This window comes from Equus caballus, chromosome 21, assembly GCF_041296265.1.
Source record: "Equus caballus isolate H_3958 breed thoroughbred chromosome 21, TB-T2T, whole genome shotgun sequence".
NCBI lineage: Eukaryota > Metazoa > Chordata > Mammalia > Perissodactyla > Equidae > Equus > Equus caballus.
Window position 1 is genome coordinate 14,687,713 of NC_091704.1, and position 24,203 is coordinate 14,711,915.

At 51.7% G+C, this 24,203-nt stretch overlaps 1 protein-coding gene across 8 annotated transcripts in view; it reads left to right on the forward strand.

Moving 5' to 3' along the window:
- CYP4F22 (cytochrome P450 family 4 subfamily F member 22) overlaps positions 1 to 24,203 on the forward strand; it is a 52,384-nt gene that overhangs the window by 7,508 nt on the left and 20,673 nt on the right. Inside the window, exons 1-2 of one of the 8 annotated variants that reach the window (XM_070246516.1) lie at positions 15,158 to 15,212; positions 17,643 to 17,820. The exons of 2 other annotated variants lie outside the window; for them this stretch is intronic. The gene's annotated coding sequence lies outside the window, so the exon portion shown is untranslated. Of the gene's footprint in view, positions 1 to 15,106; positions 15,287 to 17,642; positions 17,821 to 24,203 lie in introns of those variants that run through there. 5 more of the 8 variants (XM_070246511.1, XM_001914734.5, XM_070246517.1 and 2 more) reach the window with 5 other exon arrangements.

The following is a 24,203-nucleotide window of genomic DNA, read 5'->3' on the forward strand; positions in this document are numbered from 1 at the left end:
ACCGGGCCACCCAAGTGGTAACAGTGCCGAAGTTTAACCACTACACCATCAGGGCTCACTCTGTGTAATTTTTCAAGAAAACTCCATACTGTTTTCCACAGTGGCTGCACCATTTTACCTTCCTGCTAGCAGTGCACAAGGTTCCACTTTCTCCATGTCCGCACCAGCACTTGTTCTTTTCTTTATTTAAAATAGCCATTCTAATGGGTGTGAAGTGAGGGAATTATTTTTAAAATCTAATATTATTTTAGAAATACGTAAGATATTTACATGGTTCCAAAGTCACACCTACAAAACAAGGTATATAAAGAGACATCTAGCTTCTATTCTTTTTTTAAATTTATTTTTATTTTTTTTTGAGGAAGATTAGCCCTAAGCTAACTACTGCCAATCCTCCTCTTTTTGCTGAGGAAGACTGGCCCTGAGGTAACATCTGTGCCCATCTTCCTCTACTTTATACGTGGGACACCTACCACAGCATGGCTTTTGCCAAGTGGTGCCATGTCCGCACTGGGGATCCGAACTGGTGAATCCCGGGCGGCCGAGAAGCAGAACGTACACACTTAACCACTGCACCACCAGGCCGGCCCTCATAGCTTCTATTCTTGTACCTTCCTACCTCCCATCGTGTTCTTCCCTTCCTCTTCAGGTAACCATTTATAATTTTTTCATGGTCTATCTTTCCATTATATATATATATTTAAGTCTACTTTGTTGTTTTTCCACTTACCATTGTTTCCTGGAGATCTCTCCATACTCCTACACAGAGATCTTCTTAATTCGTTTTTACAGCTGCATAGTACTCCATCATGTGACCGTGTCATAGTTTATTCAACCAATTCCCTATTGATGGACATATGGGCTATTTCCAGTCTCTTGATATTTTAAATAGTGCTGCTATGAAAAGCCATGTACATTCACCTTTTCTTATTTTTGCAAGGGAATCACTGGGAGATATTCCTCTAAGTGGATAAATGCATATATAGTTTTGCCAGATATTGCCAATTTCCCCCCTCAGGGCTTAATTCACTTTGCATTCCTCCTAGTAAAGTATTTGAGTGTGTAAAATACCCACAAACCTTTTCATTTGACCTGGTGGACTCCTATACACTCTTCAAAACCCACCTCCAATATCCCCCTTTCCAGGAAGCCTCCCCTTCTCCTCTGGCTTTCTGCTCTTGTATTTCCCAGTTCCAGGCTCCTTTCTGTGGCTCAGCCCTGACTCTGAAAAGTTGGGAGTGTCTGTGTCCAGCTCTGTATTCTTCAGACTGGGAACTCCTTGAGTGTGGCTCCAAGGCCGAGTCTTCTTGGGGCATTTAGCACAAGGCTGGGCACAGAGAGGTGACACTAACAGAAGATTTCCTGTCTGAACAGAGGACAGCTTCTTAGCTCTGGGCCTCCCTGGCTGGGTTCTCCTGGGCCAGGGGAAAAGAACCAGGTGGAGCTGGCCAACTTCCTGGGCTCTGCTGTCTGCCCTCTGGGTCATCTGTGCCAAGGGCGGTGACCTCACTGTGGGCGTCTGTCACCTGCGTGGCTCCCAGGCAGAGGAGCGGAACCTGCTTGAGGTCAGGGGGACCCCACCTCCAATTTGGGCCTCCTCATCTCCTGGGTGGAGCAGCTCCCCTCTCTGTGCCTTGATTTCTCCATCTCCAAAATGGGACTAATAACGTGTCCTTCTCATGGCAGGAGCCGAGGAATTGGTGCTATGCAATCACACCCATCCACTTCCCACCACTTACTCATTTGCTATTTATTTATTATTGAGGTAAAATTCACATAACATAAAATTCACCATTTTAAAGTGAACAATTCAGTGGCATTGAGCACATTCACAATGTTGTGCAACCATCACCTCTATCTAGTTCCAGAACATTCCATCACCCCAGACGGAAACCCCATACTGATTAAGTCGTCAGTCCCCAACCCCCTCCCCAGCCCCTGGCAGCCACCACTCTTCTGTCTGCCCCTAAAAATGACCTCTTTTGGACATTTCATAGAAATGTGGCCTTTTGTGTCTGGCTTCCCTCCCTCAGCGTGAGGCTTTTGTGGTTTGTCCACGCTGTGGTGCGTGTCGGTACTTCGCTTCTTGTTATGGCTGGGTATGACTCCGTTTGAGGTGGGTGCCACATTTTGTTTATCCATTCATTCCACGGACATCTGGGTTGTCTCCACTTTTGGCTGCTGTGAACACGAGTGTACGTGTACTTGTCTGAGTATTGTTTTCAACTCTTTTGGGTCTATATCTAGGAGTGGAATTGCTGGGCCATGTGACAACTCTATGTTTAACTTTCTGAGGAATTGCCAAACCCAATCATTTATTTTTACACACTTTATATCTCTGATGCCTCCTACAGCCAGTGAGGAGAGAATTCCAAGTCCCCACTTTGCAGCCAAGGAAACCGAGGCTGGGAGGGGCGGCCCCACACCACCCTGAGATGAATGACCATCAGAACAGCTCCCATCTGCTTAGTGACTGCCGGGTGCCAGATGCTTGCTAAGGAGGATCTTAGGATTCACCCCACTATAGACTCGCCATCATTGGAATCCGACAGGTCTGGGTTCAACCTCCAACATGGGCAAGTTACTTCCATCCTCTGAGCCTCCATCTCTCTATCTACAAATGATCATGACTCAAGTCCCTACCTTATTGTGGAAAATGAGTATCGTCATGTAGGCAGAGGATAGAGCCCATATTAAGCCTTTGATTTACAGATGGATCAAACAAACAAAAAAGTGGTCAAATGAGGTTCAGAGAGGTGAAAGTACTTGTCAAAAGTCACACAGCAATTGGTGGCTGCATCCAGCCTGCAAGCATTTTTGAGAAGTTCCCTTAACCCCTGTGGAACTTAGTGAGGAGAGAGACCTAAAGCAGTCCTGCGGGGTGGGGGTAGGCAGTGGGCGGGGGACAGCTTGCTGCTGTGTTGTTTGCTCTTTGGGGAACTGACCTCTGACAGCACAGAAACTTGCCGAATCAGCCGGGGTGGCCTGTGGTCACGAACCACAACAACCGGTTCCCTGGTGGAGGCCACCTTTGCTCCAACCCACTCACTCCTCCTCTGTGCTCCCTGGTTGATAGTGGCACAGCGGGAGGCAGGGTGGCTTCCGGTGCCCCACATGGCGTGGGCCAGGCACTTCCTTGCTTCCTGGTGTTGCTCCTGCTGGCCCCTCTGCTCTGGGGCACCCTCATCCCGTCCCTCTCATTTCTGCCTTGCATACACTAGAATCTTCACAATCTGGCTTCTACCCACGCCTCTGAACTCTTCTTGTGGGTTGCCCCCTCCAGCCCACTGGCCTCTTGCTCCTTGAGGATGCCATCCTCATTCAGCCCCGGGGCCCTTGCACTTGCTTGGAATGCTCCAACTCATATTTTCTTGTCATTCAGGGGTCACTCAGACATTGCTTCCTCCTAGACCACCTTATTTAAACTGGGTTCCCAGGGTCTTCCTGTGACCTCGTCCTATTGCTAAGATCCCTATCTGACATGCTCTTATTCATTTCCTTATTTATTGCTGCTTCCTCCACCTGGATGGAAATTCCAAGAGGGCAGGGACTTGTCCTGCTCAGTGCTGCATGCCCAGGGCTGAGACCAGTGCCTGGCACACAGCGTTCCAGTGTTCAAGAAACATCTGTCCACTGAGTGACCCTTGGGCTTCTTACTATAAATATGAATTTTGTTTCCTCCTAAATTGGCTCATGAGGATGAAGGCCTTCTTCATGCTTGGCATCAATTCCAGGAAAGCTCCTCAGATGGGCTACAGGAGTTAAAATCCTGACTCTGTTTCCACCAGGCTGTGTGACATGGGCAAGTCACTGCCCCTCTCTGGGCCTCCAATTTATAAAACAAAGTCCTTAACCACTTTTTTCAAAATCTGGTGAAAGCTCTGGCTTCCAGTTTCTCCTGAAATGATTTTGCACAGGATTTTAATGGATTTAATCATCCCCAAAATGCAATTCAAATGGCACCAATACTATGTGCCCAGCCTTGTGCTGGGAGATTCTGCGGCCCCAGAAGGCCCCAGCCCCAGGCCTGAGGTTCCCAACCTGGGGGCATTGCAGCCAGCCACTCTCAGCCCCAAGCTGTCACGACTGGGCTGGCTGGGAGAGCCTAGAAGGGGAGCTAGGATCCAGCCTGGGAGGGGGGCATAGATGGGTTCCCGCAGGAGGGGCCGCTGCAGCTGGGTCTTGAGGGTGACTAGGAGTTGTTCTGGCAGGAAAGGCAGTCCAGCTGAGAGAACAGCTTCAGGGCATTGGAGGGAGGGAGGAGAAAAAATAACACGCGTTTACACAGCAGAACCCAAGGAGAGACCACTTTTCAGGTTGGAGCCTCAGGACTACCCTAAGAGGGAAGGACGCTCGCTGATCACCCTCAACTCACAGTTGAGAGAAACGAGGTACAGAGACGCTGCGAGGTGGACTCCAGGCCGCGGGGCCAGGCCTAAACAGCTGCCGGCTTCTCCCGGAGGGGCATGCTTATCGGCTGAGGGACAAGAGGGCTGTTTCCGAAGGACTGGGGGCGGGGCGGGGTGGGGGTGGAGATCACCTGGGGGACAGCAAGGTGGAGGTAATTGGTTAGGTGGGCGGACAGGCCAAGTCTAATTGGCTAGGCTCCAGGACTCTGATTGGCTGAGGACTAGGAGACTCGCTTAATTGGCTAAGGAGCAGGAACGTGGGGTGTAGTTGGCTGAGAAGTAGGAGAGGAGTCCTTTTGGCTGAAGGAAAAGCAGAGTCTGATCGGCTGAGGACTGGAGTTTGACTGTCTAGGGGATAGGAGAGCATTTAATTGGCTGAGGTGTAGGAGACTGGAGTCTGATTGGCTGAGGCTTGGAGTTTGATTGGCTGAGGTGTAGGAGAGTGAAGTTTGATTGGCTGAGGATTGGAGTTTGATTGGCTGAGGTGTAGGAGGGTGGAGTCTGATTGGCTGAGGATTGGAGTTTGGCTGAGGGATAGGAGAGCATTTAATTGGCTGTGTAGGAGGGCGCAGTCGGATTGCCTCAGCGGAGGTCCAAGTGAGGCATCAGCGACATCAGCAGTGTCGTTTACTCCCTGCCTCCCAAATCCCACGTCGCTGGGCCCTGGTACAGGGAGGTGGGGAGTAATCCCCGCTCACTTTGGGGAAATGGAGGCAGCTGTGTGTGGAGGACGGGCGGGCTCTGGGTGGCTCCAGGCGCAGGCCGCAGAGGACAGCCTCCCAGCCTCACCCGGTGGGAAGTCGTCGCGTTGCCTCCTTCCCATCGCGCCTCCTCCACAGTGGCCGCACCGCGAGGATTTCTGGCCCAGGGCGGGCAGGAGTCACCCCCAGGGCGGAGGCGAGGTCTCCGCAGCGCCCCGCACCCCGCTCGCCCGCATTTCTTGGGGAACACGCCCTCCATCTCTCTAGTGTCCGGGGACCAGGGCCTCTCCTCCCTCCACCCGGCCTACGGCATCTCCTGCACCCACCTGGGTCCTGTCCTTCTCCTCCCTGGGAAGTTCCCCCTCTCATCCCTTCCTCTCTTCCCATTTGCTGTCTTTCTATCCCTTTTTTCCTTTCTTCTAGTCTCCATTGAAAACGCCAGCCTCCATGTGGCAGGCCAAAAACCTTGGAGTCACTCGCGGCTTTTCTCCTTTAATACCCACATCCAATCTGTCAGCAAATCCCGTCCGGTCCACCTTGAAAACACATTCCAAATTCCACCACCTCTGTTAAGGTGAAAGTCCCTCCTGTGCCGCCGTGCGGGTCCAAGACCACCTCACCTCCCGTCTCCTCCCGCCGTGCTCGCTCCCCTAGTAGTCGGTCCATAATAACGCACCTAGAGGGGGTCTTACAAGCCAGGTCAGGCCCCACCCTCTTCTACTCAGAACCCTCTGTGATTCCCACCTTTCTCAGAGTAAAAACCTAAGGCCTCCCAGTGCTGGCCAGGCCCTGCAAGATCTGTCCTGTCACCTCCTTGTCCCGCTCCCCTCCCACTGTCGTCGCTCACTCTGCTCCAGCCTCACTGGTCTCTTGGCTGTTCTTCAAGGCACAGTCCAGCCTCAGGGCCTTTGCACAGGCTGTACCCTCTGCCTGGAGAGCTCTTCCTCCAGATATCCTCCTCCCTCCTTTCTGGTCTCTGCTCGGATATCACCTCCTCAGAGAGGGCTTCCCCATCTCCTCACCTCACTGGATTTTCCTCCATGGCATGTTTCATGTACAAGACCATTTTTTTTTCCTTTTTCTCCCCAAAGCCCCCTGGTACATAGTTGTATATTCTTCGTTGTGGGTCCTTCTAGTTGTGGCATGTGGGACGCTGCCTCAGCGTGGTTTGATGAGCAGTGCCATGTCAGCGCCCAGGATTCGAACCAACGAAACACTGGGTCGCCTGCAGCGGAGCGCGCGAACTTAACCACTCGGCCACGGGGCCAGTCCCTAGAAGACCATTTTTGATTATGTGTTTCTAGTTGTACTTTATGTAATCTCCAGAAAGCAGGAATGTGCTCTTTTTTGTTCCCTATAGAACAATGCCTGGGACTTTCTGGGAGCTTGATGTTTGCTGAATGAATATGTGCTGTCTGCCAGCTGGGACTGGGGAAAAGGCAGGGAATGAGAAAGACCCTGTCTACCCGCATGGAGCTCACAGCCCTGCCCAGGGAGGGAGCGTTGCTACACAAGTCATTCTAAGAGGGATTCTGCTGCTGAGGATGCACAGGGGCTGTGGCTGCATGGAGGGTGGGCTTGACCTGAGCCCAGAAGTTGAGGAAGCCCTCAGAGAAAACGGCCTTTGAGCTCAGGCCTGAAAGATAAGTAGGAGTTGGCTGAGCAGGTGAGACGGAAAAGAATTCTAAGTATAGGGAACAGCATGTGTGAAGGCCTCCGTGGTTTGGCCAAAATGGTCATCAGTGGTTGGAGCGTGGACCGTGAGCAAGAGAGTGGTGGGTGATGAGTTTGCCCCACAGCCCTGGACGATTCTCGACTTTGTCTCAAATCTCTGATATCTCCTGTCTCTCGTCTCCACCCTCTCACCCCTATTTTGTGTCCTGGGCAGCTGACCTGTATGGACAACTCAACAAACTCTTTTGCCTTGTGGCTTCTGGGTGGGTCAAACCAATGGGGAGTCACAGCAGGCATTGGAGGGAGGGAGGAGAGTGAGGTCAGGGTATTACTGCCTCATCTCCTCTCCCGTGTGGCCCACGCAGGCTGCCTGCGTCCCTCAACTGAAGGTTCCTGGCTCCTACTAGGTAGTCCTCTGCACTAGCCCCATTGGTCCACATTCCAGTAGCTGGGTCCCAGACCCAGGGTGGGACGGCCCCTGGCTCTCACCAGCCCCTGGAGTGCTGCACCATTCCTTTGAAATAGTACTTCCATTAAACTCTTTTCAAATTATCCCGTTTGAGTACTCCATCTGTTTCCTGTCTCTTTTTTCTAAAAATGAGGTGAAATCCACATAGTATAAAATTAACCATTTTGAACTGTACAATTCAGTGGCATTTAGTACATTCACAAATGTGCAACCATCACCTCAATCTAGTTCCAAAATTTCTCCATCACCCCGAAAGGAGATCCTGTATCCATTCCCCCTGGGTGTGGGCTTCACTCCTCACGGCCCCTCCCCAGCCCCTGGCAGCCACCCATCTGCTGTCCGTCTCTGTGGATGTGCCTGTTCTGGATGTTTCGTATAAACTGGATTGTATGTGTGTGACCTTTTGTGTCTGGCTCCTCTCTCTCAGCATGATGTTTCTGAGGCTCCTTCGTGTTGTAGCAGGAATCAGGACTTCATTCTTTTTACTCTGAGCAATGTTCCGTTAGATGGATGGACCACATTCTGTTTATCCATTCATCCGTTTGTTGATAGACACTTGGGCCGTTTCCACTTTCTGGTGATTGAGAATAAACTGCCATGAACACGTGTGGACACGTATCTGTCTGAGTCACAGTTTTCAGTGCTTTTGGGTATATACTTAGGAGTGGAGTTGCTGGGTCGTATGGTACTTCTATGTTTAGCTTTTTGAGGAACTGCCACACCGTTTTCCATAGTGGCTACCCCATTTTACATCCCCACCAACAGTGTATGAGGAGATGGCTCTTTTTTTTTTTTTTATTAATGTTATGATAGATTACAACCTTGTGAGATTTCAGTTGTACATTTTTGTTAGTCATGTTGTGGGTACACCACTTCCCCCTCTGTGCCCTCCCCCCACCCCCCCTATTCCCTGGTAACCACCCATCAGATCTCCTTATCAATATACTAACTTCCACCTATGAGTGGAGTCATACAGAGTTCGTCTTTCTCTGACTGGCTTATTTCGTTTAACATAATACCCTCGAGGTCCATCCACGTTGTTGTGAATGGGCCAATTTTGTCTTTTTTTTTATGGCTGAGTAGTATTCCATTGTGTATATATACCACATCTTCTTTATCCAATCATCAGTTTCTGGGCATGTAGGCTGGTTCCACGTCTTGGCTATTGTAAATAATGCTGCGATGAACATAGGGGTGCAACGGACACTTGAGATTTCTGATATCAGGTTCTTAGGATAGATACCCAGTAATGGGATGGCTGGGTCATAGGGTATTTCTATTTTTAACTTTTTGAGAAATCTCCATACTGTTTTCCATAGTGGCTGTACCAGTTTGCATTCCCACCAACAGTGTATGAGGGTTCCTTTTTCTCCACATCCTCTCCAACATTTGTCACTCTTGGTTTTGGATGTTTTTGCCAATCTAACGGGTGTAAGGTGATATCTTAGTGTAGTTTTGATTTGCATTTCCCTGATGATTAGCGATGATGAACATCTTTTCATGTGTCTATTGGCCATATTCATATCTTCTTTTGAGAAATGTCTGTTCATGTCCTCTGCCCATTTTTTGATCGGGTTGTTTGTTTCTTTTGTTGCTAATCAGTGTGAGTTCTTTGTATATTATGGAGATTAACCCTTTGTCAGATAAGTGGCTTGTAAATATTTTTTCCCAATTAGTGAGCTGTTTTTTTGTTTCAATCCTGTTTTCCCTTGCCTTGAAGAAGCTCTTTAGTCTGATGAAGTCCCATTTGTTTATTCTTTCTATAGTTTCCCTCATGTGGGGGTTATGGTGTCCGAAAAGATTCTTTTGAAACTGATGTCAAAGAGTGTACTGCCTATATTCTCTTCCAAAAGACTTATTGTCTCAGGCCTAATCTTTAGGTCTTTGATCCATTTTGAGTTTATTTTGGTATGTGGTGAAAAAGAATGGTCAATTTTCAATCTTTTGCATGTGGCTGTCCAGTTTTCCCAGCACCATTTGTTGAAGAGACTTTCTTTTCTCCATTGTAGGCCCTCTGCTCCTTTGTCGAAGATTAGCTGTCCATAGATGTGTGGTTTTATCTCTGGGCTTTCAATTCTGTTCCATTGATCTGTGGACCTGTTTTTGTACCAGTACCATGCTGTTTTGATCACTGTAGCTTTGTAGTATGTTTTGAAATCGGGGATTGTGATTCCGCCGGCTTTGTTTTTGCTCAGGATTGCTTTAGCAATTCGCGGTCTTTTGTTGCCCCATATGAATTTTAGGATTGTTTGTTCAATTTCTGTGAAGAATGTTCTTGGGATTCTGATTGGGATAGCATTGAATCTGTATATTGCTTTAGGTAGTATGGACATTTTAACTATGTTTATTCTTCCCATCCATGTGCAAGGAATGTCTTTCCATCTCTTTATGTCATCGTCAATTTCTTTCAAGAAAGTCTTGTAGTTTTCATTGTATAGATCTTTCACTTCCTTGGTTAAGTTTATCCCAAGGTATTTTATTCTTTTCGTTGCGATTGTGAATGGGATTGAGTTCTTGAGTTCTTTTTCTGTTAGTTCATTGTTAGTGTATAGGAATGCTACTGATTTATGCACGTTAATTTTATACCCTGCTACTTTGCTGTAGTTGTTGATTATTTCTAATAGTTTTTCTATGGATTCTTTGGGGTTTTCTATATATAAGATCATGTCGTCTGCAAACAGCGAGAGTTTTACTTCTTCGTTACCTATTTGGATTCCTTTTATTTCTTTTTCCTGCCAAATTGCTCTGGCCAGCACCTCCAGTACTATGTTGAATAGGCGTGGTGAAAGTGGGCACCCTTGTCTTGTTCCTGTCCTCAGAGGGATGGCTTTCAGTTTTTGTCCATTGAGTATGATGTTGGCTGTGGGTCTATCATATATGGCCTTTATTATGTTGAGGTACTTTCCTTCTATACCCATTTTACTGAGGGTTTTTATCATAAATGGGTGTTGGATCTTGTCGAATGCTTTCTCTGCATCTATTGAGATGATCATGTGGTTTTTGTTTTTCATTTTGTTGATGTAGTGTATCACGTTGATTGACTTGCGGATGTTGAACCATCCCTGTGTCCCTGGTATAAATCCCACTTGATCATGGTGTATAATCTTTTTGATGCATTGCTGTATTTGGTTTGCCAAAATTTTGTTGAGGATTTTTGCATCTATGTTCATCAGTGATATCGGCCTGTAGTTCTCCTTCTTTGTGTTGTCCTTGTCAGGTTTGGGGATCAGAGTGATGTTGGCTGCATAGAATGTGTTAGGGAGTTCTCCTAGGAGATGGCTCTTTTTAAAAAAATTTTAATCTCTGACCCTGAAAGTCTGCCATGCACTTTGGGAGCCCCAGGAGGAGTGCCTCTCCCCAACCCCGGCCTTGCTCCGCCTCTGTCCGCTCCCAGCCGTCTTTCTGGTACCATCTCCCTAATCTGGCGGCTGCCTCTACTTCTTATCCGCAGTTCTTTGAGACCTTCGCTGCTGCCAGGCTGAGGACTCTGGTGACCTGGTAACCACACAGCCCTGTCCCTTCCTAGGGCCTGGGCTCCTTGACCTCTGGGCACAGGTGCTGGACTGCTCTTCCTCAGCCTCCCAGATGCGGCTCATCTCCGCCTCCGGCTCCGTGTCTCTGCGTCCTCTCTAAATGCGGGTGTGATCAATGCTGCTGTCTGCCCACCTTCCTCCCCAGCTGATGTCCCTGACCCCCTCCCCGGGCATCCCTGTCTTCCCAGTACAGGTGACTCACAGACGCACTTCTCACAATGGGCCTGACTGCCTCCAGGGTGTGTCCCTGAGTGGCCACAGGCCTTTACACTCAAGGGAGCCCAGAGTGCCCCGCCTCAGCACGGTCGGCATTTGGGGCCAGGTCATTCTCTGTGGCGGGGCCGTCCTGTGCCTTGTGGGATGTTCAGCAGCATCCTCGCCCACTAGATGCCAGTACCATGCCTACTGCTCCACAGAGCGACAACCACTAGTATCTCCAGATGTTGCCAAGTGTACAGGGGACAAGTCGCCTGGCTGAGAACTGCCGGGACTGCCCAGATCAAACCACAGACTCGAAGGGCCGGCGTCCAGCCACGCTCTGTGCCGGCCCAGGGCAGAGCCCTCCCTTCCGTTCTATCTCTGTGGGGATGCAGGCTCACAGCGGTCTTGGTCTCGTGACTTCTCTGAGGTCATACGGCCAGGGGGCCCACTCTCAGTGCCTCTTCATTCCCAGGCTCTTTGAGTCACTCCTTCTTGGTCCCATCTCTCTGAGGGCAGAGAAGCCAGGCGGATGCCCTCTCCTGGTCTCCCCCTCTCCCACTTCCATCCTCTGCTCCCTGGAGACTGACAGTCAGCCAGGTACCAATGCGGACGTCTTCCACATCTTTGAAAAAATCCGCATCCCTAAAAAAATAAATAAGCTCCAATGTGCTTTGAAATCAACCGACCACTAGGGGGCTCCTCCTCTGCTCAAGCACCATCCCAGCTCCCCACTGCCCTCCAGATCAACCCTCAGTCACTCCAGTTGGACTGGCCTTCAAAGCTCTTCACGTCCGCCCCTGCTCGCCTCCAGCCCCCTCGCCTCCCACACCAAAGCCAGGGAAAGCCACCTGCCCAACTGCACACTCCGGTTTCTCTGTGTCGCAGCCCCACCCCCTCCCCGGCACCTGTTGAAATCTGACCTGTCCTTGAAGTCCAGGCTCAGGTGTCACGTCCCTCGTCCCTCGCAGTCCCTTCCCTGGCCTCCCTCTGCCTCCTCCGAGGAGCAAGACTTCAATTATTTGTATCACCTCTTCTTCACCTTGGAACACCACCTCCTGCCACCCTCGCCGAAGGCCCCGCACGAGCGAGAGGACATTACTGAAATGAAGAGGGACGAAGACATTGTCCAAGTTCACCCCCTGCTGGGGCACGCAGGCATCCTACGCTTGTTTTAAAACTCCCTCCCTCAAGTTTGGAATCCTCTGCTTCTTGTTTTCTGGAATTTGGAAAAGACTGGTGCCCTCATATTTCCAAAACTCAAATTCAGACATCTTCAGTCCCCTCCTCCATCGTTGTCTTAATGCACACAGATGGCTTCCGACTCTGAAATTTCAGCCGTTTCTGTTTTTACCCCATCTACATATTACCTTCCTATTACTTGACAGTTTTCTTCCAGTGATCTTCCTTTTAAACCTTATTTATTTAAAAGCAAAATTAATATCCCTATTACTAAACCCATGAGACTGTGGATTTGACATACAGGCTGAGTATATTTTTTTCTTCTACATGTCGAAGCAAATCTCTCATTTAACATAAATAAATAAAACAGAAAATGAATGGAACAGTGCCCCTCCCTGTGCCATCTAAGATTGCCAGGCTTAACTGATAAGGATGCTCGTATCAGACCTTGGGAACCAGCCCGAGTATTTTCTGTGGGGTTCAGACTTGTGAAAATTCATTCACTCATTCAAAATTTATTCTCTTTTTCCCCCCAGGTATAATTTATCGAGGTATGATTTGCAAATAAAAATAGCATCTATTCAAGGCATACGACATGATTCACCATTTACTCTTGTTACTCAGGTTTCAGCAGGGGACCTGACCCCCAGCCTCAAGTCACAGCACCCCCTCCACCCCATTGTGAAGCCCTGTGTTTCCACTCTTGCAGGGTGGAATTTCTGTTTCTGTCTCCCTGCCTCGAGCCTCAGCCCCATGAGGATAGGGATTTGCTCTTGTTTTCATTCCCTGCCATAGTCCCAGCGTCTGGAATGATGGTTGGAGCACAGCAGGTGCGTCACCACTGCACAGATTTATTCTGAGCTGAGCACTGCCCAGCCCTGCACCGGCTGATCCTGGGGTCCCTCCCTCAAGGAGACCCCAGGCCCAGGGCGAGACAGAAGCAGGTGAAAGCAAGACTACCTGACTGAAGACTGCACGTGGACTGGGCTGGGAGGCCATCACTTTCTACGAACCAGGGCATGCAGCGGAGTGTGGAGTCAGCAACAGGATTTGCTGGGGAGCAAGAAGGCTGGAAGCATGGCATGCGAGGTTAATTGCAGCAGTCAGCACTTACCTAGCACGTGCTGTGCGTCAAACACAAAGGGCTCCCTGCACCTTGAAGCAGCGTCTCTCAGCCTTGGCATTGCTGACATCTGGGGCTGGATCCTTCTCTGTTGTGAAAATGTAGGGTGCTTAACAGCATCCTTGGCCTCTACCCACTAGATTCTGGGAGCACCCCAGCCCCCAGGGGGGATGGCCAAACATGTCTCCAGACATTGCCAGACGTCCCCTGGGGCAGAAGCGACTTGGGGGAGAAGCACCGGCTGCCCTAAAGCAACAACCTCAACCTTCTGAGCACGTGATGCAGCCCTTTGACTCCTCTGCCTCCAGAGACCACGCTCTAACCACTGTGCTACATGGCTTTGCATTTAGCCTTCGTCCCAGGCTCTGTCCTCTGGGATTTTAGCCCTGCTCTGGGCCTGCTCCACCTCTTGGTCCCTCCACCAAGCTCACCAGCCCTGAGATTAGACCTCTAGCCTGGTTGGCCCCCAGAGCCGGGACTGCCTCACCTGCCAGGCACTGAGTCTGTAACTGCATCCAGAATTTATTTATTTATTTTTACTTTTTGAGGAAGACTGGCCCTGAGCTAACATCTGTGACCAACTTCCTGTACTTTATGTGGGATGCTACCACAGCGTGGCTTGATAAGCAGTGCTAGGTCCACGCCCAGGATCTGGACCGGTGAACCCTGGGGCAATGAAGCAGAGTGTGCGAACTTAACCGCTACGCCACCAAGCCGGCCCCCAGAGTTTATTTTTGATAAATCAAAGGCTTTGGAATGGCCATCCTGGGGAAAATCTGAACTTACTTTCTTTCCTCAGCTTCTTTCTGGTTTACTGTAGCTTTCACTTCGGAGCTCATGGAGAGGAAGCATGGTCTTCTCGCAGCTTCAGGCTTCTCAGTGTCTGACCTGTCCCTGCCTGAACCCAGACAGTCACGTCTCTCCTCCAGCCTGCAGCCCGTGCCTCGGTTTCCCCAGATGGGCCTGCAATAATGCCTGGAACCTTTGTTCTTTCTAGTCTCTGGTGCTTTCCCCCCCTTTGACAGGTGTTTCTGGGTATCTGGTATGCACAAGGCCATCTGCTCCACCCTGGGGAGATGGTAGGGGGCTGGAGGTCAGCTGTGAGCTCTCCCATCTGTCTGCCCACTTGCCCAGGTCAACTGCCCACCCAGCCAGAGAATGGTATCTCTGTGACGTCCAGGGGCGGAGCTGACCCCATCTGACACATCTGGCACAAATGGGCTGGCCAAAGACAATATCCCAGCAAGAGGGTCAGGGTGGCTGGCAGTGCGGAGGCAGGAGGGAAGAGCAGAAACAGAGCCTGGCGCTGCTTGTTGAGGCTGGAGGTCTTCCTGGAGGGAGAGGCTGCTGCTGGCTGCAGAGCCTCAGGGTCCAGAGGGAGCGGAAGGGCTGGCTCCCAAGAGCTGGTGGAGTCTGAGGATTCCTGGGGTCCCAGAGGAGGCTCCTGGGAGGCCCGTGGGGCTCCAGGGGTGCTGGCTTAGGGATCTCTGTCTCAGCTTGGGGGCAGGTGGGGGCCATGAGGGGTGCTGGTGTGGGAGGAGTGTCTTAGAAAGTGGCCCAGAGGGGGATCTGGGCCCGAATTGGAGCCAGGCAAGGGCAGGGGGACAGGGAGCCTGAGCTGTCTTTCTCTGTGTCTTGCTCTCCATCTCTCCAGATGTCATTGTCTCCAACTCAGCCTCTGTGTCTTTCCCCTTCCGTCTGTCTCCATGCCTCCGCTTCTCAGTCTCACGTTCGCTCCATCTCTGGGGGCCGCGCCCCGGTCCCCGCCCAGAGGTTTGCGAGGCCGGGGGCGGGCCTGGGGCGGGCCTCGTGGCGCGGCCGGCCGGGCGGGGTTAAAGGGCCGGGTCTCCAGACGGCGCGGTCAGAGCCGAGGTTGCGGCGCGGGCGGATCCGGATCGAGGGCCCAAGGCTGAGACCCGCTGGGTGAGTGCGCGCCGGCGGCTGCAACCTGAGCGCGGCCGCAGCCCCACGCGGGAGCCCGAGGCGCGCCGGCCCAGGTGCGGGTGGCGCGGGGGCGAGGGTCCGGGGGTTCCCAAGACCCAGGACGGGCCCGCGTGTCCGGGACGCTCGGGTTGGGGGGATGTGGCTGTGTCACCGACGGTCACTGCTGCAGTCAGCGCGGTTTTTTTATGTGAGCACCTCGAAGTCCTGGGTATATCCTTCTCTCTGGGTGTCGGTGGTGGGGAGGGGCTTCAAAAAGACTCCCCTCCCCATCAGGACATCTCAGACGGACCCAAGCCCCGTGACGCCGCCTTAAGGCTGATTAGGGTCCTTGGGACTTCACCACTCCTCATTGTCTTAAAGTGGAGGCTGTGCGTCCCACCGGTGGACTATACGCTTCTGGTCCTGCTGCCTGCACGATGCTCCTACTCATTGCGGCAGGCACAGAGCCTCCAGGTGCCCCTCTCTGAAAAGGGCATGCCCTGCTGGGCCCCAGCCGATGTTTGTTGGATACTGGATGCTCCCTGGTGTCCCAGGGGTCTGGCCCAGGCCCCTTGGACCAGGGGGTGGCTGTCCAGCCTGGGCCATGCAAAGTGACTGAGGCCCACCAGCTGGGGAGACTCAGCGTGGAGGTGGGAGGGACACAGTGGGGAAGCTGGGATTTGACCAAACCAGCCTCATCTGACTTTAAAATCCTGGGCACTTGCTGATGGCCCCGGCCTCTCGGTACAGCCCAGCTTGGGTTTCTGAGTGGTAACATTAGCTCTGGGCTGGTGTCCGGCCGTGACCTGAGCTGATGTCTGCAGAGGGGCTTGGATGACTTGGGAGACATTCAGAGAATGGGAGCCCATTTCTGCCCCCCGGCAAGCCTTGGGCCAGATTCTTCCAATCCCAGATGGCCAGGTAACAATCATGAATATGATGGTGACATCAACAAAATGAGAGGTACCTTTGACCAAGGGCTAACTGTGTGCCAAGCACCGAGCTGAACACATGAAAACACTGCATTGTCATCCAGATCTGCGACATGGGTAATATGGTTCCTGTCTCACCAATGGAGAAATTGAGGCTCACTGAGGTGCAGACATTCACCTGAGGTCGCACAGCTAAGAGGCAGAGTTTTACAGAAGCCTTTCCAAGGCTTGTGTCCAAGCGTGGCCATATTAGGTTGGAATGCTGGGCAGAGACAATTGCAGCCCTGGAATCGTCTAGATTGCTGGTGGTTTTTAAACTTCTTTTTCTGCCAGGATCTCCTTTGGGCCAGGAAGGCTGTGGGCAAAAGCCCACATACAATATGCTCAAGCTGCAGTGAGAGACCCCCCGGCCCCCATTACCGCCACAGTTTGCCCATGTAGCCCTGCTCTCAGAACTGCCCCTGAGCGCTTTCTCAGAACCACAGAAGTTTGGGGTGAGCCCTCGCTCAACTGGCCTGGCACTTTAGGAGAATGAGAGTATTGGGTGGGGCAGCCCGGTGGCATAGAGGGAGAAAGGGGTGCCATGAGCTAGGATGGGGGCGGCTGTCTTGTCTACAGAGGGAGCAGGGAGCAGGGTTGGGATGTGGGTGACGGGGCCAGTGTCAGGTGCGTGGCTGGCAGGCCACTGGCGGCCTCCGTGCCTGTAGTTCAAGGAGAGGCAGATATGTGGTTTCCGGCAGGCTGGATCCCTGTCTTGCCTTCCTTCTCAGGAGCCCGCACACCTTGCATGACTGGCAGCCGGGCTAACCTGACAAACCAGCGCTCCATGGGTGTGGGCCACCAAGCCAGTGGCTGGCACCGCCCTCTCCAGATAGCCGGGGCAGGGCCGCCTCCGCAGGGCGGGGCTGCTGGGGGCTGTGCCTGGCATCTGGGATGAGCGTGGGGACTGGTGCAGAGGAGTGGGTGTGCCAACCTCCCACAGCATCCTGAGAGTGTCAGCTTTGAATTTGTCTCGCTCTAAAAAAGTCGTAATGATAGAAATAGGAATAAAGGCTAAAATTTAGTGTGCTACCTGTCAAGCCTCATCTCCCTGAAGTCTCGCAAACAGCCTTAAGAGGTGAGTCCTGCTATTGTTAACCCATTTTGCAGATTGGCAAATGGAAGCTGGAGGTGGGGCCTGGACTCACTTGGGGAGCCACAGAGCTGTGATTTGAATCCAGGCTTGTCTGAGTCAAAAACACATGTTTTAAAGGATGGTGCAATCCCCAAATAACTCTTCATTAAAAACATTTTTTTTAAATTGAAGTGTCATACACATATAGGAAAGTACACATTCCAGAACTGGACAGTTCAGGAGTTTTCACGAATTGAACCCACACATGTCACCAGATCAAGAAAGGGAACAACTGCCTGCACCCCAGAACACGCCCCCCCCATTGAAGCATCTTAATTCATTTTTTTATTAATGTCAACTAATTAATTTTTTTCTTTGAGGAAGACTGGCCCAGAGCTAACATCTGTGCCCATCCTCCTCTGCTTTATATGTGGGACGCCTGCCACAGCATGGCTTCACAAGCAGTGCGTAGGTCTGCACCTGGGATCTGAACCAGTGAACCCCGGGCAGCCGAAGCGGAACGTGCCAACTTAACCACTGCGCCACTGGGCCAGCCCCCCAAGTAATTAATTTTTAATAGACTTTATTTTTTGGAGCAGTTTTAGGTTTACAGAAAAATTGTGCAGAAAGTACAGAGTTCCAATCCACCCCCTCAATTCCCCACCGTTTTCCCTGTTATTAATATCTTGCATTATTATTAGTGTGGTTCGTTTGTTACAATATAGACACGTTATTATTAACTGAAGTCCATAGTTTACCTTGGGGTTCACTCTTTGCATTGTACAGTCGACTAATTAATTTTTAGAGTTAATTACAACATTTTTGAATGGGCAGCGTATGCTCATGGGATACAAAATCAGAAGGTCCCCAAGGGTGGGGAGGGAGAGTTACATCTCCTTTCCACTCTTGCCCCCAGTTCTTCTAGGCCCCTCCCAGAGGCAGCCTCCAGGATAAATTTCTCATGAGGTCTCAAAGCATTTTTTTTCCAATTTTTTAATTGAGGTGAAATAACTATTTTTCTTTTCCTGAGGAAGATTCACCTTGAGCTAACATCCATTGCTAATCCTCTTTTTTTTGCTTGAGGAAGACCAGCCCTGAGCTGCCATCTGTGCCAGTCCTCCTCTATTTTGTATGTGGGACGCCTCCACAGCATGGCTGATGAGTGGAGTAGGTCCATGCCCAGGATCCGAACCCGCAAACCCAGACCGCCAAAGTGGAGGATGCAGAACTTTAACCACTCAGCCACAGGGCCGGGCCCATAAAATAACTATTTTAAAGTGAACAATTCAGTGGCATCTAGTATGTTTACAATGTTTTGTAACCACCACCGCTGTCTAGTTCCAGAACATTCCCATCACCCCAAAAGGAAACCCTATACCCACGAGCCGTCACTCCCCATCCCCCCCATCCCCCTCCCCCAGCCCTGGCACCCACTAATCTGCTGTCTGTCTCTGGATTTGCCTGTTCTGGACTTTTCATATAAATGGGGTCGTGCACTGCGTGGCCTTCTGTGTCTTCCTTCTTTCACTCAGTATATTTTCAAGGTTCATCCATATTGTATCAGAACTTCCTTCCTTTTCTTGGCTGAATAGTATTCCATTGTATGGATATACCACATTGTATTTACCCACTCATTAGTGGATGGACATTTGGGTTGTTTCCATCTCTTGGCAATTGTGAACAGTGCTGCTATGAATGTGTGTACACAAGCATCTGTTTGGTTCCCTGGTTTCCACTCTTTGAGGTCTACATGTAGGAGGGGAATTGCCGGTCATGTGGTCGTTCTGTATTTACCTTTTTGAGGAACTGCCAGACTGCTTCCCATGGATCTGCACCACCTCACGGCTTTTTGTAGCACCTTCTTTGGGGGGGGTTGGACAGAAGTGCTCTTGTTGGGGCAGGAGAAGCCCAGCTGCAGAAGCAGAGGATGCCTCGTGCACGTTTCCAGAGCTCCCCCAGCAGCCCCGAAGGGCCTCTTGCTATTATTCCCGCTTTGTAGATGAGGCCCGCGGCTCCTGGGGTGAGGCCCAGGTGGGGGCCCAGAGCACGTGCTCTTTCTGCTGGAGCAGAGCCGGGCGTCCGTCATGGGGAAGGCGGCAGCGCGCGGTGGCAGAGTGGGGCAGCGAGGTGGGCCCAGTGCTTCAGAACTCCCCTCCCCAGCCTCACCCCTGCCCCCCGTGTACCCACCCGCTTGGGGCAGGGACCCCTTTTCTGGGGCTCGCTCCGGTTCCTTCCCATTTCAATCCTTCGGGAAGACATTTCCTTTGCGGGATATCAGCTGGGCTTTCCCTGGGTGGGGTGGGGCTCTCACTGCGACTCTGCTGGGAAGTCCCCCAGCCCCTCCGAGGGCTGCTGGAAAGATGAAAGGAATGATTGTGAAAGCCGCTGCATACAGCAGGTGCTCAACAATTCTCCTGAGAGCCAGGGAAGGGAAGTGGCTGATTGTGGTGAAAGCAGACTGTCGAGGCAGAGCTGGGACTGGAGGATGAGGGGGAGCCGGCACGGGCAGAGCTGGGGGAAAGGCATGCTGAACAGAGAGAACAGCATGTGCAAAGGCTCTGAGGTGGGAATGAACTTGGCCTGTGGCCGGAGTTGAGTGAGTGAGGAGGAGAGAGTGGGGGACAGGATTGGAGGGGTCAGCAGGGACCAGGCCACACAGGCCATTGTGGTCCATGGAAAGGAATCTGAACTGTGTTCAGAGTGTAATGGGAGCCACAGGAGGATTTTGAGCAGGGGATTGTCATGATCTGATTTAATTTTTGGAAGACTCCTCTGGCAGCAGAATGGAGGCATTCTGGAGAAGGCCTTGCTGGGGGCAGAGGATGGGGCTGGGGAGACCAACAGGAGAGGCTCCCACTGTGGTGACCTGACATGGGTTGGATGATAGGGATGGAGAGAAATGGATGAATGTGAAAGATGTTTAGGATAGATGGCCGTCAGGACCTGGCAACAGACTGGACCTGAGAGAAAGGGGGAGGAAGGATGTGAGGTGCATCTGAGGTCTGGGGTCTGCCCCTGGGGGATATCCAGGATGTGGCTGGACCTGTTGGGTCCAGACATGGGAGGCTGCTGAGCAAGGGTCCTGGAAGCCGTGGGATGGGGTGAGATCCCCAGGAAGTGAATCCAGAGGGAGAGGAGGGGAGGACCCAGGACCGAGCTCTAAGGAACCCCAACAGTTACAAACTGGGTGAAGAAAGAGGGGTCCGAAACAGACCGAGAAGGGGATCCTCGAGGCTGAAGTGGAGGATAGGCAGTGCTCACCTCCTGAAAGGCTTTGGATGCCAGGCTGAGGGCAGTGGGGAGCCCTGGAAGGTGTTAGAGCAGGGGAGTGACAGACCTTCAGAAAGGTGACTGTGGTGGCTGGATGGGAGCCAGGATTAGAGGTGACCCATGTGGCCCCCGCTGGCTGAATATGTTACTTTCCCCCTGGGAGTCTTGGGCCTGCCACGATGTGACTCCTCGCAGGCCACAGGCAGGAAGGGTCACACCAGGGTAGAGCCAGAGATCATCTTTTACTGCCACCCCCAGATTCAGATGGGGAAACTGAGGCCCAGGCCACACAGCCTCAGTGGAGGAGTAAGGATTCGAAGCCAGTGCTTATGGACTGTTTGTGTGTGTGAGTGTGTGTGGGGTTCTTCACTTCATTTAGGCCTCCTGGGCCACTCCATCTAGAAGAACTGCTCTCCATCCTCTCTCTCTCGATATTAGTGTCCTGTGGCTGCCGGAGCAAATTACCATGAACTGGGCGGCTTGAAACAGCTCAAACTTGTTCTCTCCCAGTTCTGGAGGCCAGAAGTCTGAACCCAGGTGTTGATGGGGCTGCGCTCCCTCCGTGGCTCTAGGAGAGGACCCTCCCTGCCTCTTCCAGCTTCTGGGGGCTCCAGGCATCCCTGGCTTGTGGCTGCATTCCTCCAATCTCTGCCTCCGTCTTCACGTGGCCTTCTTCCCTCTGTGTGTCAAATCTCCCTCGACCTCTCTCTTATAAGGACTCTTGTGACTCCAGTTTGGACCCCCTGGATATCCAGGATAATGTTTCCATCTCTACATCCTTAACTTAATCCCACCTGCAAAGACTGTGCCATACAAGGTCACATCCCCAGGGGCCAGCGATTAGGACGTGGTGTCACTGAGAGGGCAATATTCAGTGCCCCCCTGCCCTGCTTTACCTCTCTCATGACACGTAAGCTTTACGTGGTGTTCTAGCATGTCTGCTGGTGGTCACCTCCCCTAAACACCAGGGCCATGTCTGTCCTGCTCATCGTTACATCCTCATGCCCAGAAGAGCATCACATGCATGGCAGGGGCTCAAAACCGATTTGCAGCCTGAATGCTGGAGAAATGCACGAACACTTGGTGAGAGTCCTGGCAGGTGGCAGCATTTAGATGACGGCCACGGTTCTTTCTGGTAATCACTGGTGGGCTTCCTGGGCATTGCTGGGGAGAATTATTACCCACTGTTAAATTGGTGAAGAAATGAGTGCCCACAGCGACTTCCTGTGGAGTGTGTCACCTGCAGCTGCCTGTGGGGGAGGCAGCCCAGAGGCACACCAGAGCCCTGGCTCCGAGCATTTTCCTGGGACTTGTGACGTGGAGCTCTCCATGCTTCGTTCTGGGAGGGTCCTTCCTCCCAACCCCCACCCCTACTCAGGCCTTCCAGAGGGCATATCGCCTACACCAGGTAGTCTGTATATTTAAAAAGATTTTTTTTTTCCCTGAGGAAGATTCGCCCTGAGCTAACATCTGTGCCAGTCTTCCTCTATTTTGTATGTGAGCTGCTGCCACAGCATGGCCTCTGATGAGTGGTGTAGGTCCACGCCCAGGAACTGATCCTGGGCCACCGAAACGGAGCGGTCCGAACTTAACCACTAGGCCACTGGGGCTGGCCCTAAAAAGATTTTTAATTGTGCTAAAATATACATAACATAAAATTTACCATTTTAACCATTCTTAAGTGTACAGTTCAGTGGCATTAAGTATATCCACACTGTCGTGCAACCATCACTGCCATCCATCTCCAGAACTTTTTCCATCTTCCCCAGCTGAACCTGTCCCCATTCAACAAAAACTCCCCCTCCCCCAGTCGTTGGCATCCACCTTTCTCCTTTCCGTCTCTATGAATCTGACTCTTCCAGGTACTTCCTATAAGCGGAATCACACAGTATTTGTCCCTTTTACGACTGGTTTCTTTCACTTAGCATAATGTCCTCAAGGTTCATCCATGTTGTAGCATGGGTCAGAATTTCCTTCCTTTTTAAGGCTGAATAATATTCTACTGTGTGGATGGACCACATTGTGTTTATCTCTTCATCCATCCATGGACACCTGGGTTGCTTCCACCTTTTTGGCCACTGTGACCAAGGCTGCTATGAGCACGAGTGTGCAGATGTCTGTTAGAGTCCCTGCTTTCAGTTATTTTGGGTAAATGCCCAGAAGTGGGACCACTGGGACGTTTCGTTTTTGTTGAGGTACAACCATGCTGCTTTCCACGACATGGCTGCACCACTTTGCATTCCCACCCGCTATGCCTGAGAGTTTCGATGTTTCCCATCCTTACCTACACTTCTTGTCTTTCTCTTTTTTGATAGTAGCCCTCCTACTGAGTGGTCATGTCAACTGCCTTGTAAGTCAGACCATCCCAATGGGGCTTTCCCAATTTGCTGACGGCCCATCCAGCTGTTCTCCCGGGGTGTGGTCACCAATAGAAACTTGGCCCCTTCTGCACAGATGATGTGGTTGGGCATGGGCTGGGGGAGGAGCCTTAGTGGGGGTGGGGCGGGTGGGGATGGCGGACTCAGGTGAGGGTCTGGAGTGCCAGTTCTTTTTGCCATATTACTCAAGGAGGCAGGGACACAGAAGGAATTCTTGGCTGATAGGGCTGAGTGGGAGGAGAGATGAGGGCAGGACCCAGCCATGTTCAGGAATCTCCTTAGTGTCATCTGAGATCCATGGGCCACCAAAGTAAGGGTGACTGAGCTTGGCCTTTGGTGGGGTCAGGGGGTCTCAGCCAGCTCCCGACTCCCTTGAATTGGGGGACTGGGCTTGAGTTGTCTGGAAGGTGGAGGCAACGATAGGACACCTGCAAGGACTGCTCTAAGAGTCCATGTGATGGGGCGCGGCGCTCTGGACCGCTCCCTGTGTTGCTAGTGTGTTACTGTCCCCTGCCCACTTCGTTTTGGTGTTTTGAGGAGCTGACCCTAGGGCAAGGATTTGAGTGCAAGTAATTTATTTGGGAAGTGATCACAGAAAAGATCAGTAAGGAAGGAGGAAGTGAATGCAAAGGACTGAAAAGGGGCTGAAATGAATACACATACACACGTGTCCACAGCAGCACTGTTCACAGTCGCCAGGAGGGAAGCGGCCCCACATCCATCAACAGAGGAAGGGTAAGCGGACTGTGATAGGTCCACACAAGGGCACGGTACTCAGCAGTACAAGGAACGAAGCCCTGACACACGGCACAACGCGCATGAACCTCGCAAACCTGCTGCGGAGGGAGAGAAGCCACACACAAGAGCCCACATGGATCCCATCTGTAGGAAACGTCCAGAGCAGGCGGATCCATGGAGACAGAAGGCAGACTGGTGGTGGCCAGGGGTGGGAGAGAGGGACGGGGAGGGACTGCTCATGGGGATGGGGTCTCCTTTTGGGGTGATGGAAGTGTTCTGGAACAGATCAGGGTGATGGTTGTACAACACTGTGAATGTGCTAAACACCACTGAATTGTTCACTTTAAAATGGTGAATTTGGGGGCTGGCCTGGTGGCCGAGTGGTTAAGTTTGCGCGCTCTGCTGCAGGCGGCCCAGGGTTTCGTTGATGTGAATCCTGGGCGCGGACATGGCACTGCTCATCAAACCACACTGAGGCAGCGTCACGCATGCCACAACTAGAAGGACCCACAACGAAAAATATACAACTATGTACCTGGGGGGGGGGGGGTGGGCTTTG